Source organism: Humulus lupulus, chromosome 1, assembly GCF_963169125.1.
Source record: "Humulus lupulus chromosome 1, drHumLupu1.1, whole genome shotgun sequence".
Classification (NCBI taxonomy): Eukaryota; Viridiplantae; Streptophyta; class Magnoliopsida; order Rosales; family Cannabaceae; genus Humulus; species Humulus lupulus.
Window position 1 is genome coordinate 269,093,320 of NC_084793.1, and position 17,262 is coordinate 269,110,581.

The following is a 17,262-nucleotide window of genomic DNA, read 5'->3' on the forward strand; positions in this document are numbered from 1 at the left end:
ATTCGATGCAACCCCTGGGGGCAATCGAATTAGCCCTCACCATGGGCGAGCAACCCAGGCAAACCACCGTAATGGCTAACTTTGTCGTAGTGGATTGCACCTCAACCTTCAATGCAGTATTAGGGAGACCCTCTCTGAGAGAATTGAAGGCGATAACTTCTGTGTATCACCTAGCTATGAAATTCCCAACCCCCGGGGGAGTATCATGCGTGAAAGGGGAGCAGAAGAAAGCGAGGGAATGCTATAACATGTCCCTCCGCGCAGCCACCAAACCATCTATACCAATGACAATGGTTGTGTATGAAGGAACGACCCACACAAGTTAGATCCGCACAAGATTGGACCCTCGGGTTACGGAGCCTCTCGAGAAGTGCTACCAGCAAGGCTTCGACGCTCAGTGCAAAAAGAACCTATGTTTAGTTTGTTCCTCGTTGTTTTAGCTTGAGTAAGTAAGAATCAAAGAGGCTACCTAGGTAACCTCCTAATTAGATGTAACCCCTTTTATTTACAAAGTTGGCTGTAAACTGCATGCTATGAATTAAATTGTTTGCAACTTCATATGTTGTTTTTCTTCGCTGTGCGAGCATCAGCCAAAGTGCCTGCCGAAATAAATTTCACCAAACACTTGGGGGGCAGGACAGGAGGCAAAAACATACAGTCAACAGGGGGAACCTAAAAAAAAAAAAAGGGCTCCTAAAAAGGACCCTCTAACGGAGGATCCTAAAAAGGACCCCTTGCCCTCCTAAAAAGGAGGCTCCTAAAAAGGACCCTCTATCAGGAGGATGGTAAAAAGGACCCTTTAACGGAGGATCCTAAAAAGGACCCCTTGCCCTTCTAAAAAGGAGGATGGTAAAAAGGACCCTTTAACGGAGGATCCTAAAAAGGACCCCTTGCCCTCCTAAAAAGGGCCCTCTAACAGGGATCTTAAAAAGGGCCCTCTATCAGGAGGACCCTAAAAACGATCCTTCATCAGGAGGACTCAAAAGGGACCATGACCCTAAAAAGGACCCTTTAGCGGGGGATCCTAGAGGGACCCCTTATATCAGGGCCTTAAGCGAAGTCCTTACAAGGCATCCCCTGGGTTCACAAGGATTAGCTACCCTTGTGGACATCAAGGAGGCCAATGGGACTTACAAAAAAAACTATGGTAATGACAGTAATAAGTCTAGAGCGGCCACCAAGCCGTCTAGCCAAAAAGGGTCCTAAAAGAGACCCTTGCAAAAATAGTACTATGAATAACGACGAGAAGGACGCTTCTCGCAAGAAATAATAAGCGCGCGTAAGAATATATAAAAGGATAGCTAAGACCCAAGGGGTCAAAATATCCTTATAAGAGTAATCAAGAGGCACCAAAAGAGGTCCCAGTGAACACTTTCACATGGGCTCCAAAGGACCTCCAGCCTGGTAAATAAAAGAGGGGAACCAACCAAACCCCATCATACAGGCTTAAAAGGGCTTCGAATGCAGTAGAATAAGAGATAAATAGTAACACATGTATATATACATTGAAAAAGAAAGTTTTGAAGACAGTACAAGAGTTACAAAAGAAAAGTAGTAGTGATAATGATATTACAGAGTCAAAAAAGTTAATCCTTGTTAGAGGGCCCTTTCTCGAGCTCCTGGACCCGGGCTGTAAGGTAGTCCCTCTCAGCAGTAGACGCGGAGAGGTTGTTGGACGAGTCAGCAAACCGTAGAGCCACGGTATAGGCCTGCACAAGAAAGTTAACGGCATCAATAATAAGTAACAAAAATAAAAACGCATGTACATCTATACATAATAATGTCGACGCGAGGTGCAGAAACTCACCCAGGCCATGGTGCGCCTTAGGGTTTCCCCAAGGTCCGTTTGGGCAACGTTCCCAAGACCGTTCCAGTCAGATACGGGGAGGCCCGAGGCAAGTTGGATGTATCGCTGCCCGTAAGACGTCGCCATCCGAGTCACCCAGGGTTCCCTATCCGCACCAGTGGCACCTGGTTGGGTGAGGACGGACGACTCGCTCGCCGAAACAGGAGGGGGCGCGGTGAAAGTGGAAAACTGAGGATCTGGTAGATCAGAGGGAGGCTCCGGAAGGTCGGAAAAATAAGTCCCCGATGGTCCAGGGTCGAGAGGAGCCTGAGTGAAGGCGTCGTAGCCCTCAGGGTCAGGGCACACATAACACCCCGGAATGGCCCGCTGGTCTTGAGAGTGAGGGGCTATGTCCGGATCATAGGAGGCACATGGAGGGCATCCCCCAGGAGATGGGGGCAGCTGGTGGGATCCCCCGCGGTCAAGGGGGGCTTCCTCCGGCTCTTCCTCATCCTCATCGTCATCCGGGGAAGGCTCGGCCAAGGTCCCCTTCATCTTCGTGGACCCAGAGATGGTCCACAACAACTTGGGGTCTGAGACAGGGGACAATTTATAGCGGTTCAGATTCTTCACGGTGAATAGGCACACCGCCTTTTTCATAGCGGGGTCAGCGCTGAGGAACGTTCTCATGTCTCTCGCTTCCGACCTGACAACTATGGGTTCAGCGAATTGCTCTGCATAATACACGCCATAGTCGATATGAACGTAAGTCACGAAACAATAAGTTGTAAGAAAGTAAAAGAGAGAAAGTGATGCTTAGGGTACTTACTGGGAGTGGCCCGAAAGTTCTCGTGGACAGAGAGGGGGCCTTCAACGAAGAAAAATTCCTGCTTCTAGGACCCCAGGTTAGACACCGAGCCCTCTATCAAAGTGGCCTCGTTGTTGGCTTTTTGTAAATAGTAAAAGCCCTTGGACTTGGGAAGGGGCATGAGGTTGTAGAGGAAATGCACCTCCGTCGCTGTAGGAGCGCGTTTAAACAGCTTCGTGAATGCAACGAAAAGGCAGCTTAAAGTCAGCCAGCCATTGGGAGCCAGCTAAAGCGGGGCAAGGTCAAAGTAGTTGAGGATCGCAATAAAGAACGGGTGTAACGGGATGGTACCACCCGCCTTCAGGATGTGCTCGCTGAGGGCCACGAAGCCGGGCCTAGGACTGTCAGCTCGACATGTCTCCTAAGGAACATATAACGCGTACTCCGGAGGGACGCGATAGTGATCGACGATGTCCATCAGTTTGTTTTTGGACACACACGACACCAGTTCGGTGGCCAGTAAAGGAGCATCTTCCGGTTCATTGGAAGTCACTTGTCGCCGTGCCCTCGACATATCTGCAAAATCAAAAGAAAAATGTGAGGAAGAGACAGAACACTTGACCCTCCATTTTTTCCTCCTATCAAGAGTCTTCCATCGGGGGAGCGACCGCGGAAGCGCTAAGCTAGGGAAAACCGAGATTAAGGGCTGAGGAGAAGTGGTAGTGGCCCCATGACAGTCATAAGGCGAGGATGGGCTGGAGGGCTCAGGCGGAAGGTGTCCATCCATAAGCTCCAACTCCCTCTGCAGCTCTAAAAGGGTCACCCTAAGGCTCGTTACATGGTCACTAAGGTCTGGGAGGAAAGGTGCTCCGTCTCCTCTTGACATCGAGTCAATTTCGCTCTCCACCACCCAAATTTTACGCCTAAGTTCAGCCATGTACTCAAGATGGTGGATACGGGCCTGCCTTAAGGATTCATAGTCTTGGTGAGGGTTTCCCTCAAGGGACTCTGAGTCTGAGGACATGTCAATAAACTCAACCCCCGGAGGTATGTCGGATGGGCCGTCACTGGCCATGAGACCTCGTCCCGAAAGCGAAAGGGGGTTCACATATAAATGAGGGGATGGCTACAAAACACAAAGGAATAGGCTTAATATCTCTAGATGCAAATGACCTAGATGGCCCACTACAGGGTATAAAAAAGAGGGGCATGGATATGGTCAAACTCACTACAAGCTCAGGCCAAGGTACCCCATCCCGAGTAATGCTAATTTGGACCCAATGAATGTGAGGGAAAAAGAAAATATACCTCAAGCAAATAAGATGGAGCGTTGTCGAGGTCGAAAGGAGGTCGAGGGCCAAAAGCACCGAACGGTCGAATATACGCGTCTACAAGAATAGACCAAAAGGATGTGTTAGCCTCCAAATAGACACGCCAAGAATTAGCTCATATATATAAAAAAAAAGTGAATGATGAAAATGAAATGAAAAAATAAAATAAAGGAAACTATGGCAAAAGTGAGGTTGTGGGGGATTAAACCCCTTGCCTCTTGAAAGAGGAAGGATTGTTAAAACCATTAAGCTAAGGAAGTAAGGTGAAAATAATAGGCCTTGCATGAAGGCCTATTTATAAGAATCAAGGAGAATAGTTTACAAGAGCACCTAAAGGTCCTCTCCTAGACTGGGGGGCAAGTGTGGACGCTCAATATTCCATGCCCATAAAAGGACCAAGACGTGTGCTAAGGTCCCTTAAAGGCCTAAACGCATGCTTGAGCCACGAGACGCTCGGGCCACCACCCTCTCGCAACGGCCTCGCATGCCCAGGACTGTGCCCCGCGAGATGACCTCCCGTGCCTAGGTGTGTGACGCATAAGGGAGCCTCGTATGCCCAGGTGCATGTCTCGTTGGCAGGCCTCGCATGCTTAGGACCATGCCCCGCGAGATGGCCTTGCATGCCCAGGCTCTTGCCCCACGCCATGGCCTCGCATGTGCGCGCCACACGGCCTGGCGCCCCTGCGCGCCTTCGGTTTCGCGCCCCAGCGCCCGTGGCCTCGCGTCCGAGCGCGTGCGGCCTCGCCCAAGCATCCTCGGCCTCGTGCCCCAACGCCCGTGGCCTCGCGTCCGAGCGTGCATTCGGTTCCGCACCCCAGCACCCGTGGCCTCGCGTCCGAGCGCCCACGGCCTCGCGCCCCAAGCGTTCCATGCCGTGTGAGGCACGTGCCCTTGGGAGCCACTCCATTAGGCGGCCACGCGAATGAGGCCACATGAGGGAGGCCTTGCGAAGGAGGCTCGTGAGCAGCACGGGAGCCACAGCATCAGGTGGCCACGCGAGGGAGGTCTCGCGAAGGAGGCTCGTAAGCTTCATGGGAGCCACGCCATCAGGTGGCCACGCGTGGGAGGTCTCGCGAAGAAAGCTCGCGAGCGGCATGGGAGCCACGCCATCAGGTGGTCACGGGAATGAGGCCACGCGAGGGAGGCCTCGCGAAGGAGGTTCGTGAGCGGCATGGGAGCCGCACCATCAGGGGGCCACGCGAGGGAGGCCTCGCGTCAGGAGAGCCGCGCCACTAAGGGGCTCGCGAGGGAGGCATCTCACCTCGCACACTTAGACATCTGGCGAGGCCACGTGGCTATCACCTATGTCCGTGGGTGGCCTCAGGGTGCTTCAGGCATCTCGTGCCAAGGACCCGAGAGCCCCACTTCATGCCAGGACCATTACATGCACCAAGTGTCCCATTCCCTATACATTGAGACCCCAATGCTTAGAGGCTCCGGTACGATTCGAATGGAACATACTTGTACGATCTAGTACTGGGTACGGCCGTTAAGACCCTGTATGTCAAGTACGGATACCCGTACCAGTGGGGTAGTGGGAGTGCTGGGATAAGAGTTGTGGCCCGTACGTCTACGGCCAGGAATCAGAGTCGACACCACTACCACCTGCGCCACTATGTCTGTCACCACTCCTCTGACATGGGTACGGACAAGTAGTGGAGACATCCTCCTGACGCCTGCCCCTATACTGGATGCAAGACCATAACCTCTGAAACCACTCTCTTGATAGAGTACTTATGTACCACTTGGTCTCCTGGGCCACCATGTATCCAAGGCCATTAGAGCCTACTATAAAAAGAACCCCTCTCCCACATGGGAGAGGGTTGGAAAATTTACTGTAGCAAGGGCATGATAGTGAATGAAAATTGATTTCTCCATTGTTGTTCTGCAATTGTTCTTGAGTTAATACTTAAATTTCTAAGGTTTTTCTATTGACAATCTTTACTTTGCAATTTTTTCCAACTTAACTTAGTTGACGAGTTCTCACCGTCAACAGGCTGCATCTTCTAAAAATAGTAATCGCCCTTCAACATCTCGCACCCAACCAACCCAAACTCAGCGAATCCCACCAACACCTCAACCAATTCTAGAATTCCATCCGACGTGATTTATTAACAAGGATGCCTATGATCACTATCAATGGTTATCTTAGCGTCCAGTCATTAAAGAGCGCACAATGGAACATCGAGAAGAATCGTACCCTCAAGAAACTTATAACATTATTAGGAATGTGATTCTACGCCGTGGTTGGAAACTTTTTGTGGATGATAAGATGCCAAAGGCCAATTGTTCACTGGTTTGTGAATTTTACACCAACTTTCCTGGGGCCGTTAATAAAAAGGTGTTTGTTAGAGGGGTTTCGGTTGAGTGTGCAATTGACAATATTGATGCCCTATATAGATTACCAATGTTGTCTCAAGAAGAAGACGAATACTATCTATTGGCGTATCATAGTGAAGTTGATTGGACTGAGGTGGCATAAACTTTAGGAATTCCTGGTGCTTCTTTTGTTATGCAGAATGGGGAACCGAAACATTTACGGAGATATCAAATGAATAGTGTGGCCAAATCCTGGACTCTTTTTGTGAGTGCGCGGCTTATGCCCAACACCCACTTGTCTGAAATGGGGACTGATAGGTGTCTCCTAGTGTATGTTATTATGATGGGACTCTCTATTGATATTGGTCGAGTTATCCGCCAAAGCATCAAGGATTTATGTAGATTGACTACTACTGCCAGGTTGGGGAACATATTAATGATTACTGATTTGTGTGAAGTCTGGGACGTACCTAAATATCCTAGTGATATTTATAGGAAGGCCATGGGGCCTATTTATCGTGCTACAGTGAATAAATTCAATGCCCCATCCTTGGAGCCACTAGACCCAGGAATGTGAGAGTTGAAAGGGAAAGAGAACCGACTGAGGAACCCATACCTGCCAATGATCAACAAGATGGATTAAGGGCAATTAAGGAGGAGAGAAGAGAAGAATATCCTCAATATCTGGCACTTAAGGCTCCACCAGATCTGCACTTGGCCAGATTAGATTATATCATTCGGCAGAACCAGCACACTCACAATTATTTGGGAGAGCTTCATGATTTTCATAGAGCTCAGGTTGATAGACAGAATGAGCTGGTTTATCGATGGTCATACCAAGAGGCGGACCGGCAGTACTTTCCTCATCCATCGCCTTGGCATCCTTTTCCAGATCCACCACCATTTTAAAAGTGATTCGCACCGGGTAAGTTTTCTTTTTTACTTATTTTTAAACATTGGGGACAATGTTTAGTTTAAGTTTGGGGGAGGGAGCTTATTTTTCTGTTAGTTTTGTTTTGTGTGATTTGTTTAGTTATGTTAGTGTTTAGAGTTTTGATTTAGTGTGTTTAGTTCCAACATGAATAATGATTGACAGTAATTCTGGATGAGAATGAATTGAATGTTATGAGTAAAATTCAAAGAAAATGAAATTTGAAAAAAAAATATGTGTGCTTGATTTAACACTCTGTTAGTTCATTTTAGTTTAGATAACATTTATTGAATATCTTGTCATGATGTTAAATTTATGTTTTTTGATATTGATTATGCTTGTTGATATTGATATTGTCATGACTGTTTGAGCTTTTCTTGTCAACCTTAAATTACTTGATCCTTTGTTGACCTCTTTTGAGCCTAATCTTGTTTCTTTTTGTTCTAAACCATCATCTAAGCCTAATACTTGAAACCTGGTTATATATCCGTCCCTAATATACTATGAGCATATGATTGAGAAAAACTATGGGGATTGATGTGTAATCGGGTATAATTGTGATTTTAGTGGATTCGGAAAATGAAAAGTGAAAAAAGAATTAGAGAGAGTATATATATTGATAAAATAATATTTCAATACACCCCCAATATGAATATATAGGAAAATCAAGTTTGGGAGAGTGTAGTTATTATTGAAAAAAATAATAAATAAATAAATATATATATATATATATATAAGAAAGGGGATTATGGGATTGTATTACTATGGAAGTAAAATTGGTGAGTTTTGGTCATGTGCTTATAGTAAAGTGAGCTTAAAAATTACTTTTTCATCTACCTTTACCTAGGCCATCATTACAAGCCTATATTTTAATGACCTGACTAATTCTAGATCTTAGACCATTAAAAACTACTAAGACATAGCTACTATTTTGGAATACATATATACATAACAAATTAGAACTTTATTAAAAATCCAAAATACGGTACGAAATACAAATTATGGTATGAGATCCCATTGTTAAAAAAAACATACACATAAACTTTAATTAATTGTTCAAAAACTAAGTGCGGAAATACATAAAATCATAAATTAAAAGACTTGAAACAACGTCATCCTCGATCTTCCAGCAGTCCATTCAATCAATCCATCCCCAATACACATGCCAAGCTGCCACGAATCCATCCCGCCTTCCAAGCTCATTTTCTTGCACCATCTAAAATTAAAGGAATGAGCCTAATGCCCAGCAAGAAAAATCTACTACTAAAAACATATATCATAAATCATAAAACTATATCATAAAGCATATACTATAAACATATGACGTAAAAACGTATATCATATAGGACTACAATATTAATGACCATAAACTCATTACTGTAGCATGTGATAAAACCATCTAGGTCCTCAGTCTACTAATTGAGGTAGGTTAGATCACAAAATAGTATATGATAATCCATCTAGGTCCTCAGTCTACTAATCAAGGTAGGGTAAATCATAACTCTAAACCACGATAATAATAAAAATCTCGGGGTTCGCTATCTAAGAAACTATAAGCCCTAAGTGACTATAACATAAAACATACTCATATACATATATATCATATCAACATAACACAACATAACACATAAACATATCATAACACATATAATCTAACCTATTTTCCTTACCAAAAGTCGGGAAAATGGAGACAAGAACGGGATTGGAAATCTCCTAAAATCAACAATAAGAATCATGAGTTTCTAAAGAAATGGAGATGAAAAAGAAGATCTAAACCATCAAGATAGAAACTTACCGAAGAACCTTAAGTTTCAAGAACTTAAACACCTAACCAAGAAGCCATAAAATCAAGTTAGGATCTAAAAGAAAATTAAAGAAAACAAAAGAACTATAATGGATTAAACCTGAGGATAAGAATACCTTGAATGGGCTAGAACTTCAATCTACACCTCAATACCGAAATATCACTCTATCTTACTTCCCAAGTGTTTAGAAAAGCTTAGATTGGAAAGCTTTTAAATCCAAAACCCTAGTGTTTTCTCTCTAGAGTAAACTTAGCAGCTTGGAGGCTCAGAAGAATGCTTGAATGATGAATGAAATGGCTGAGTACTAGGTCTTATTTATAGAGTCCAAGGAATGAAACTAACCCCTTTTAAAACGAATAATAATTTAATATATTTGAATTTTCTGTTCAACAGATGCCCAAAACTCGGTCAAAAATGTTCAAGAGCAAGTCCAAGTGGTTGAGGGCTGTTTCTAGCTCGGATTCCACGAAGTTTCAAAAATCAACCCAAGGGCCGATATATCGCCTATGCCTATGCCCCGAGCTTTCATGGTTTCATTCGTGCGAAGTCGACGTGTTATTCGTATCTTCCGTAGGCGATGTATCGACCCTATAGCTGCGATATATCGGCATATGATGATATTTTAAACACATTTTTGCACACTTTCAGCATATTTGAAGTTTTTTAAAACAACTTTGACTAAGAAAAACATGATCCTAACAGCTGTTGGAAGGTTCTAGAGCTTCTAGATTCATCCATTATTAATTTATTCATCTAAGATCCTTAAATCCTTAAATAAACAAGCATGTGACAAGTGTCACGCTCTTAATTATTCTATCTAAACCTTGGGTTATAATAAATAATATTTCTAGGACTAGCTATATTAATCAAACCTTATGTTAAAATTAATATTTCTAAACTATAGGTTAAACTCATAAAATCCATTACTATTTCTATGAGTTTCCAACTAAATCCCGGCTTGAACTAATATATAAGAAAACGAAAATACTACAAGCTTCAACTACTACTACTACTACTAACTAGCTAAGTAAAATTCTGAGATGCTACAGTTCTCCCCTACTTAAAAGAATTTCGTCCCTGAAATTTACTTACCAAACAATTCCGGATATCGTGCTAGGATGTCTTCCTCCAATTCCCACATTGCCTACCGTTCTAAACTATTACTTCGTAGGACCTTGACTATCGGAATACTCTTAGACCGTAATTCCTTCATCCCCTTCTCTAGGATGCTATCCGGTCGTTCCTCGTAACTCAGGTCTTTCTGGAGTGCTATCGTATCGTACTTGAGGACGTGAGATAAGTTTGACACATATCTACGCATCATCGAGATGTGAAACACATTGTGGCTATCTGCTAGAGCTGGCGGTAGGGCTAATCTATATGCAACTGTTCCCACCTTGTCCAATATCTCAAAAGGACCTATAAACCGGGGACTAAGTTTTACTTTCTTCCCAAATCGTTTCACTCCTTTCATAGGATATATCTTTAAGAAGACTTGATCTCCGACTTTGAATTCCATATCTCACCGCTTGGCATCCGCATAACTTTTCTGTCGACTCTGAGCAGCGAGCATACATTTTCTAATTAGCACCACTGCATCCAGAGCCTCTCTAACAGCTTCGGGTCCAAGAAGTTGTCTTTCTCCTACCTCGTCCCAATGTAACGAGGATCGACACTTCCTTCCATAAAGTAACTCATAGGGTGCCATACCGATCATTGACTGATAGCTATTGTTGTAGGAGAATTCTATAAGTGGAAAATACTTACTCCACGAGCCTCTGAAGTCTAGTACACAAGCGCACAACATATCTTCTAAAATTTGTATGGTACGCTCGGACTGACTGTCGGTCTGAGGATGAAATGATGTACTAAGACTTAACTTGGTACCCATGGCTTGCTGCAAGTTTCCCCAAAATCTCAATGTAAATATCGATCCTCTATCGGATACTATGGTCTTAGGGATTCCATGCAGTCGTACTATCTCTCGAACATAAATGTCTGCATACTGGTTAGCAGTGTACATAGTCTTGACAGGCAGGAAGTGAGCTGACTTGGTGAGTCTGTCTACCACAACCCAAGCTGAGTCGTGTTGCTTATTTGTTCATGGTAATCCTATCACGAAGTCCATGGCTATATCGTCCCACTTCCATTTTGGAATACTAAGCGGTTGCAATAAGCCTGTAGGTTGCTGATGTTCCGCTTTCACTTGCTGGCATACTAGGCATTTGGATACATATTCTACTACGTCTTTCTTCATTTCCGACCACCAATATAGTGCCTTAAGGTCGTGAGTCATCTTGGTCGACCCCGAGTGAACTGAGTATGGGGTAGTGTGTGCCTCTTCTAAAATCTTCATCTTAATTCCATAATCATTAGGTACGCACACCCGTCCTTTATATCTCAAGAACCCCTATCCTTATATAGAGAAATATGTAGTCTTGCCTTCTTTGATTGCAACCATGTGTGATAATAACGTGTCATCATGCCCTTGCCCGAACCGTACATCTTCTAATAGACTCAAATGGATGGACAGTTAGCAGGTTGACCAATGACTAGTTCTATTCCGGCATTAATCAGTTATTGATGTAGTGGCTTTTCTATTTCGGATAATGCTACTAGATTTCCGTAACTCTTCTGGATTAGCGCATCTGCAACTACGTTCGCTTTTCCTGGGTGGTATAGGATTTCGCAGTCATAATCCTTTACTATTTCTAACCACATGCACTACCTCATGTTGAGCTCTTATTGTGTGAAGAAATACTTTAAGCTCTTGTGGTCCGTATAAATCTCACACCATTCTCCATAAAGATAGTGGCGCCATATTTTCAATGCGAAGATCACCGCTACCAACTCCATATCATGTGTTGGATAGCGTTGCTCGTATTCCTTTAGCTTCCTTGAGGTGTAGGCTATCACTTTGTCATTCTACATCAGCACACAACCCAAACCTTGCTTTGACGCATCACAATATATTATCCTTGAGTAACTGGAAGCTCTCTTCACATCTATCTGACCAATTGAACTTTTGTTGTTTCTAGATCAAATTAGTAAGAGGAGTGGCTATCTTAGAAAAGCCTTGTACAAATCTCCGACAATAGCCTGCTAGCCCGAGAAAACTTCTAACTTCTGACACATTCTTAGGTCTTGGCCAATCCTTCACAACCTCTACTTTAGTTGGGTCTATAGCAACTCTGTCCTTGGATACTATATGGTCGAGGAACGCTACTTGCGAAAGCCAAAATTTGCACTTCTTGAACTTAGCATAAAGTTGATGCTCTGTTAGTCGTAGCATGGTCAATCTTAAATGTTCCTTATGTTCGACTTCATCCTTGGAATACACCAAAATATCGTCAATGAACACTACGACGAATTTTTCCAAGTAATCCTTGAAGACCCAATTCATTAAGTCCATAAATGCGTCTGGAGCATTGGTAAGACCAAAAGACATAACTAGAAACTCATAATGTCCATATCGAGTTCTAAAAGCTATCTTTGGTATATCCTCTTCCTGTACCTTGAGCTGGTGATAACCGGACCCTAGATCAATCTTTAAAAATACAGTCGCTCCTCGGAGTTGATCAAATAAGTCGTCGATCCGGGGTAACGGGTACTTATTTTTAATTGTCACCTTGTTCAGCTCGTGGTAATCAATACACATTCGCATTCTTCCATCCTTATTTTTCACAAATAGAACCGGTGCTCCCCATGGAGAATGGCTTGGTATGATGAAACCCAAGTCTAAGAGTTCTTGCAACTATGTTTTCAACTCCTTGAGTTCAGTAAGTGCCATCTGGTATGGTGCCTTAGAGATAGGCTCGATTCCCGGTACTAGTTCGATTGTGAAGTCAATTTCCCGAGTAGGCGGTAACCCTGATAAGTCGTCAGGAAATATCTCTGGAAATTCCTTTATAACGCGGACATATCCAACATTTAGTGGTGTTTCTTGTGCCACATCCATGACACTTGCTAAGAATGCGTGCCATCCTTTCTCTATCATCCTCTAAGCTTTGAGAGATGAGATGAACGGTGTCTGTAGTCCTAAAATCTTTCCCATAAAACATAGTTTCTGACCATCAGGAGTTTTGAACGTCACTTGCTTACGTCTACAGTCGATGGTTATTCCATGCCTTGCTAGCCAATCCATGCCCAATATTACATCGAAGTCTTTGATCTCTAGCTCTATCACGTCTCCTTATAGTTCTGTGCCCACGACTTTGATCGGTACTCCTCATACTATTCGTGATGATAGGACTACTTCACCCGAAGGCAAATCTGTCACAAACCTAGTTCTAAATCTTTCACAAGGTCTGTCTAATTTTTCTATCATTCCCAATGAGATATACGAGTGTGTTACTCCTGAATCAAACAATACTGAACATATATTATCGAGGATAGGAATCTGACCTGTGACTACTTTGTTGCTAGCTTCGGCTTCTCCCTGGGTCAAGGCAAATACTTTAGCTGGAACCATCTTGTTGTCCCTCTTTTCTTCTTGTTTGAGTTATGGACATTCCTTCTTCCGATGATCTTCCTGGCCACAATTGAAACAACCCTTAGTGTTCGCACGACACTCCCCAGGATGTCTTTTCTGGCACTTGGAGCACTGAGGGTATTCTACATAACCCAACCTATTATCTTCATTATTTGTCTGTGCTCTTTTGTCATTGCCGGCCTGCTTGCTATTAGGATGCTTTCTTTTCTGGCCATTATTGTTGTGCTGGTGGTTGTTGTTGTGGTTTCGACCATTTTGCGTCTGATATTGCTGCTTGGGTTCAGAATTGCTGGCTTTCCACCTCTATAGCCGTTTCTAGAGCATCGAGGTCAGAAGTGGTTCCAAGGTTTGCAAGCTTGACTCCTAGCTCAATCTTCGGTCTGAGTCCCCTGGTGAGCTTGGTAACCTGTAAGAAATCAGTTGGGACCAACTCTGGTGCAATCTTAGCTAGATGATCGAATTGTCGAGCGTACTCGAATACTGTCAAATTGCCTTGCTTCAGACTGGAAAATTCTTCTACCCTCGTAGCGATGATAGCCGAGTTGTATTACTTTTTGTAAAACAGCTCCACAAATCTAGTCCAGGTTATGGTGGCGACATCATGAGTTTGCTGTACCGAATCCCACCAAATTCTAGCATCCTTTTTCAGAAGAGAAGAAACGCAGGATATGCGATCCATATTTCCGAGGTTCATATGTGCAAGTATAGGCTCTACATTCCTGAGCCATTCTTCTGCCTCAAAGGGGTCGGTTGTCCCTTCAAAGTTTGGAGAGTGTTGCTTACGAAAATGCTCGTAGATTGGCTCTATGTACTGAGTTGGATAAGGCGCATAGTTCGCCATTGGCCATCCCCCATATGGACCTACTTGCTGGGGTGCTTGAGCCACTGGCTGAGGCTGCTGTTGCGGCTGAGGTTGGGGCTGAGTCTGAGGCTGCGGGTGAGTCTGTTGTTGTTGTTGCTGCAGCAATTCTTCCACTTGTTGACGTAGACGGACAATCTTAGCAGTGTTGTCCACCGGAGATGGTGCATTTCTATTTGCAGTAGCATTGGTAGCATGCGTTCCCCTTCTTTGGATTGGAGGGGCTTCATTAGTATCGCTAGCAGCATTGGAGGAATTGTCGTTCGTGCGTGCAGATCTCCGTAGCGACATCTTCAGCAAAGTTCTAACAGTCGAGAGAAACATGTTAGAACTTACCCTAATAGGTTCTAAGGAAAAACCTAGTCTATGCAAACATAACTCAGACCTATCAATTATGATTTCTTATGAAAAAAATATGTAAGCCATCTTTATAATTAGGGTGTGTTTCTATACTTAGAAAAATAAGCCATCTTTATTATTTTCTAAGTCTGTTTCTAACCATCCTATATGACTTAATTCTCAGGCTCGAAACTCATCGCTGTTCCAAAGTTAACCATATCGAGGGAGGGCTGGGATCAATAAAATCGTTCCCACTACTATGGCCCCCTAAACTCTTAATACAGAATTGGTTCATTGATTTGTATCCACCCTCACTGAACTCGGTCATTATTTATTTATTCCAAATTTATTATGATTGCAAAAAAATCAAACTCATACATGTCATTCAAAATAACAACTTTAGTCATTTGGAAAAAGATTTTCACTAAGTACAATAATAAATTAAAAATAAATAAATAAAGAAACTATACTAAAAAATAACTAGGGTGAAATCTAAAAATCAGGATCTTCTACATCTAACCCTTCATCTAACATATCATTATCTAATTATTCATAATCATCATTACTATGAGCCTTGAAACTACCTCGAGGAATTTTCATTAAGATATTATGCTTTTGTTCGTTAGTGAATTGAAATTCAAACTTAGAGGTGAACCTTAGTATAAGGGAATAATATCTCATGGCTACCGGTAAATCATCTTCATCATCTATAGTCTCCCATAATTCTTCTAATGTTGAAACTACAATAGGATAATCCTTAAAAAGCCTAAACACTAAGACATATTGTTCTGTGGCTCTCATCATAATTTGCTTAGTGGTTTGAAGGTGAACTATCTTATTGTGAAATGGGATCAATCTTTGAGTGATTCTTTCTAGCACTCCTATTATATTCCTTGGCTCTTTAAACCTTTTCAATGCCTTAATGGCTTAGATATCTTGATAGGTCAAAGCTCCATTCATTTTGACTGAAAACATAATGACTAAAACGTTAGCTATAAACATAAACACTTACATTGGCGGTTAGATCCGGAGCTTGTGCGTGTGTATCAAGGAGAACTTCATGCATATGAACTGTGGGCTCTGATACCAACTGTAATGACCCGACTAATTCTAGATCTCGAACCATTAAAAACTACTAAGACATAGCTACTATTTTGGAATACATATATACATAAAATATTAGAACTTTATTAAAAATCCAAAATACAGTATGGAATACAAATTATAGTATGGGATCCCATTGTTAAAAAAAACATACACATAAAATTTAATTAATTCTTCAAAAACTAAGTGAGGAAATACATAAAATCATTGAAACAATGTCATCCTCGATCTTTCAGCAGTCCATTCAATCAATCCATCCCCAATACACATGCCAAGTTTCCACGAATCCATCCCTCCTTCCAAGTTCATTTTCACGCACCATCTAAAATAAAAGGAATGAGCCTAATGCCTAGCAAGGAAAATCTACTAAAAACATATATCATAAATCATAAAACTATATCATAAAACATATACTATAAATATATGACGTAAAAATGTATATCATATAGGACTACAATATTAATGGCCATTAACTCATTACCGTAGCATGTGATAAAACCATCTAGGTCCTCAGTCACTAATCGAGGTAGGTTAGATCACAAAATAGTATATGATAACCCATCTAGGTCCTTAGTCTCCTAATCGAGGTAGGGTAAATCATAACTCTAAACCACGATAATGATAAAAATCTCGGGGTTTGCTATCTAAGCAACTATAAGCCCTAAGCGACTATAACATAAAACACACTCATATACATATATATATCATATCAAAATAACATAACATATCACATAAAAATATCGTAACACATATAATCTAGCCTATTTTCCTTACCAAAAACTGGGATAATGGAGACAAGAACGAGATTGGAAAACTCCTAAAATCAACAATAAGAATCATGAGTTTATAAAGAAATGGAGATGAAAAAGAAGATCTAAACTATCAAGATGAAAATTTATTGAAGAACCTTAAGTTTTAAGAACTTAAACACCTAACCAAGAAGCCATAAAATCAAGTTAGCATCTAAAAGAAAATGAAAGAAAACAAAAGAACTATAATGGATTAAACCTGAGGATACGAATACCTTGAATGGACTAGAACTTCAATCTACACCTCAATACCGAAATATCACTCTATCTTACTTCCCAAGTGTTTAGAAAAGCTTAGATTGGAAAGCTTTTAAATCCAAAACCCTAGTGTTTTCTCTCTAGAGTAAATTTAGCAACTTGGAGGCTCTGAAGAATGCTTGAATGATGAATGAAATGGCTGAGTACTAGGTCCTATTTATAGAATCCAAGGAGTGAAACTAACCCCTTTTAAAATGAATAATAATTTAATATATTTGAATTTTCTATTCAACAGATGCCCAAAAATCGGTCAAAAATGTTCAAGAGCAAGTCCAAGTGGTTGAGGGCTGTTTCTAGCTCGGACTCCATGAAGTTTCAAAAACCAACCCAAGTGCCGATATATCGCCCTAACCTAGGTGATATATCGCCTATGCCTATGCCCCGAGCCTTCGTGGTTTCGTTTGTGCAAAGTCAATGTGTT